This window comes from Coenobita brevimanus, chromosome 111 (genome assembly GCF_032717465.1).
Source record: "Coenobita brevimanus isolate Jiangsu-jjx chromosome 111, ASM3271746v2, whole genome shotgun sequence".
NCBI lineage: Eukaryota > Metazoa > Arthropoda > Malacostraca > Decapoda > Coenobitidae > Coenobita > Coenobita brevimanus.
This window is the reverse complement of record NC_137064.1, coordinates 21,320,999-21,325,427: the sequence shown is the minus strand read 5'-3', so window position 1 is coordinate 21,325,427 and position 4,429 is coordinate 21,320,999. Positions and strand designations below refer to the sequence as shown.

At 39.9% G+C, this 4,429-nt stretch overlaps 1 non-coding gene across 1 annotated transcript; it reads left to right on the top strand.

Annotated features, from left to right (window-relative positions):
- The first annotated feature begins 1,825 nt into the window (after nucleotides 1-1,825).
- On the top strand, nucleotides 1,826-1,944 carry LOC145417955 (5S ribosomal RNA). The gene has a single exon (XR_013900616.1). It is a non-coding gene; the product is annotated as a 5S ribosomal RNA (ribosomal RNA).
- Nucleotides 1,945-4,429: the final 2,485 nt, after the last annotated feature.

The window sequence follows — 4,429 nt, the reverse complement described above, 5'->3', positions numbered from 1 at the left end:
GTGATGCGTAGTGGTGTCTAGGAGTGTAAGACTATTAGCCTTGATGTGTTTAGGTACAGTCAGCTTCACTTCTAAGTACTACACCGACTTGTGCCGTCTTGGTAGATGTGGCACCACTGTGTTTGTTTACATCGTCGTATTAATTCACTTTCTCGAAGACCGATGATCTATCCTCGTAGTGCAACCTCGCTGTTTCTTCTGGCCATGACGAACGCCTTTGACTGGCGTTGCATTACTTATGATGCCCAGACAAAAGTTCGGTTTGTCCATGGTTGGCTGCCTACTACGCCTGATAATAAATATGATTTGCTACTGTCTCTTTCGTTCTTAAGAACCAGTGGGTTTCGTATACGTCGCTCTTTGCGGTTCACATTACGAGTAAACTATGCCCATGATAACATATCAGCTTTTATTTGTCATGGTGGCCTGCCTGAGCTATTTGGATGTGTGATATTAGGTATTATTGTGTTATACCACCGCGTTTCATCACTGCTTATTTTCCTTTAAATTGTACTTCCCCGCCCTTTTTCCACTGTAGAACAGTTTCATTAATTCACATCCATGTCATACCTAATTGCATTCTTGTCATTGTTCTTGTACTATTCTTTCCATGATATATATATATATATATATATATATATATATATATATATATATATATATATATATATATAGAAATATGTGTGTGTGTGTGTGTGTGTGTGTGTGTGTGTGTGTGTAGGTGGGGGCGCTCACCATCCACTCATTCGACGTAATGCTGCTGCGGGTGTCTGTCCTTTCCTCTCCTCCATCCTTCTTTCCATCCATCCTCTTCTGTCCTTCTTTCCTTTATTCTTTCCTTGTCCCTCTGCCTGCGGGTGACTTTACACTCCCTCTTCTGTCCTTCTTTCCTTCATTCTTTCCACTTCCTTCTGCCTGTGGGTGACTCTACACTGAGTGACATGCCATATGGTTACCTGTACACTAGGAAACCATTTACTACGCTGGGTTGTAACCATATAACCAAATTTTGGCGCCTGGTGGTTTAGTGGGTAATTATTGCGCTCCAATCGGATTGAGCCGGTGAAGGTTTATATCCAAGGTGTGGTTGGGGTTGATTGCTCATGTAATGCCACTCAGGGATGAGTGAGGCTGGTCACTCTCATCTTAAAGTTCGGGACCAACTGCCTAGCTCCGGGCTCCTACGCTCCTCATGAGGCAATGTAGGACTGGATGATGGATGGATGGAAATAATATATATATATATATATATATATATATATATATATATATATATATATATATATATATATATATATATATATATATATATATATTATTCACCATTTAATCCTGTGTTACCCATGAGGAGCGTAGGAGCCGGGGCCTAGGCAAGTACGTCCTGACATTTAGGATATGGGTGACCGGCCTCACTCATCCCTGAGTGGCATTACGTGAGTAATAAACCCAAACCACCTCTTGGGTATAAACCTATACAGTCTCAATCCTATTGGAGCACCTTAATTACCCCCTAAACCACCAGACGTCATAATTTGGTTATATGGTTACCGCCTAGAGCAGTAAATGGTTTCCTGGTGTAGTACAGGAAACCATTTGGCTGGCCACTCAGTGCAGAGTCACCCATAGGCAGAAGGAAGAGGAAACAACGAAGGAAAGAAAGGCAGAAATGGAAGGAAGGACGGAAGAGAGGAGAGGGCAGGCATCCAAGAGCAGCACTACATCAAGTGAGTGGATGGTGAGCTCCTCTGCCTACCATCAATATATATATATATATATATATATATATATATATATATATATATATATATATATATATATATATATATAAATCGGCCATACCACTTTGAGTACACCGCTTCCCGTCCGATCAGCGAAGTTAAGCAACGTTGGGTCTGGTTAGTACTTGGATGGGTGACCACCTGGGAACACCAGATGCTGTTGGCATATCGTTCTCCTTACGTGTCAAGTGGGGTTGGTGGAGGATTAGTGCCCCTCCCTGTAAAACAATTAACTCTAAGCCCTTGGCCACCCCGTTTGGGATACATGGCGTCTGGCAATGAATGAAATGAATGAATCCATCTATCTATATATATATATATATATATCTTACTCTCTCTCTCTATATATATAATATCCATCCATCCACCATCCAATCCTAACCTGCCCCATGAGGAGTGTAGGATCCCGGGGCTAGGCATGTTGGTCTTGACATTTAAGATGAGAGTGACCAGCCTCACTCATCCCTGAGTGGCATTAAGTGAGCAATAACCGCAACCATCCCTTGGATATAAACCTTCACAGGCTCAATCCAATTGGAGAGCCTTAATTACCCACTAAACCACCAGGTGCCATAATTTGGTTATATGGTTACCACCCAGCGTAGTAAATGGTTTCCTGGTGTACAGGAAAACCATTTGGCTTGTCACTCAGTGTAGAGTCACCCATAGGCAGAAGAAGAGGAAAGAATGAAGGAAAGGCATATATATATATATATATATATATATATATATATATATATATATATATATATATATATATACAGTATATATATATATGATGAATATGTTCATCCTCCATTAAACGTTGCGCTAGACAAGTCTTATTTTGGGCCGCGTCTCATTCAGTAAAGCAAGGCCTGCTTCGAACCAACAGCAACTCTGAACATCCACAACGAAGCATCCAACTCCCAGATTGGTCCCAGCACCATCACGAAAAATTAATCTCGAATTACAGGCACATGTTCAATTACATTACATCTTATATACACTATAGGCACTACACGGATCATAGCAGTGTAGCTGTCAATACCTGACCAGTATGCCGGGATTCCTCCGACACATTCGCGTTTTAATACGACGATGTAAACAAACACAGTGGTGCCACATCTACCAAGACGCCACAAGTCGGTGTAGTACTTAGAAGTGAAGCTGATTGTACCTACAGTATAAGAGGCAGCACCTGTTTCTACTCTTTATCTATTGGTCTATTCGATGAAATTGTGTAGCAGCTGGTCTCCCCCCCCCCTTCCTCACACACACACACACACACACACACAGGGAGTCATCCAAGGCAGAGTCCGACATCGGCGCTCCGTACCGAACCAACACGGCCAGTGGCATTACCTAAATTAGTATCTTTGTATGAGTCAAGCTCTGTACCAGGTTAGACTAAATGATTTTTCATTATTAAAAGGAAAAAAAATAATAAGTTTAAACAAGACTTGTTCAAACAGAAAAAAGAACCATGAGGAAAAAATGCGCTGAGTCAGCTGGGTTTGTTTAGACTACAGCAACACGGGCAAAGTGTACATACTCTGTAAGTACATACTCTGTTCTTTTAGTATTGCAAAATGGATACATATTTTAGTAAAACAAATTTGGAAAAGAAAAGGGATAAAAGTAAAAAGCAAAATGATGATTTCTGCCAAGAACTGGTTGAAGTGGAGACTCACAATAGACTGGTTGAACGTGTACACAAACTAGAAATGGCTTTCAAAAATGAAATTGATGAAATAAAGAAGCAAATGCACTTGCAAAAGGAAGAGATAGAAAAACTAGGAAGGGAGGCCAATAAGAAAGACACAACCATCAGTGAACTAACAGTGGAACTGAGTATGCTTAGGAAGAAAGTGAGTGAAATGGCAAGTACAGCAGTCAATCACGAGAGTGTTATGGAAGAGTTCAAAAATGACACAGAGACAATTAGGCAAGCAAGCAGTCTTATCGACCAGAGCAGTGATATTGAAGAGAAGATAACACAGGTGAATGAAGCTGTGCAAAGCTACAAAAATGATGTAGAAACCACTATGCTGAAATGGTGAAAGTAAAGAAAGACTTAGAAACAAGGGTGGAGGAAAAAAGCATTAAAAAGGAAGTGAAAAGAATAATCCAAAACAATCCGAAGTTAGTCAGAGATTCAGTAGAGATAAACAAATCTATAGTAATCACTGGTATAGAAGAGGAAGAAGTAAAAACAAGATCACAAGAGACAAAAAGGAGATGGCAAATGTAATGAGCTTACTGAAAGAAGTATCAGAGGAAATCTGTAGTAAAGACATAGAGGAACACAAAAGGTTAGGGAAATACGAGAAAAGCAAGACAAGACCTCTAAAGGTGACTTTCCAGAGTGTAAACACTGTGGAAGAGATACTAAAAAATGCAAAGAATCTTATGGAAAAAGAGGAGTTCAAAAATGTATGGATAAAAAGATGCTTAACACAAGAGGAACTGGAATTACTGAAAGAGAAAAAGGAGGAAGCAAAAACAAAAAATGAGGGAAGATCAGAAGAGGAGAAAAAGAAATTTTTTTTACAAAGTAATAGGATTGCAGGTACGAAAGTGGTACACAAACAGGATGGAAGAAAAAGGAGGAAGGTAGTAGAACCATGTCATGACAAGTATATAAACAAAATAATAAAGTTGATGTACTC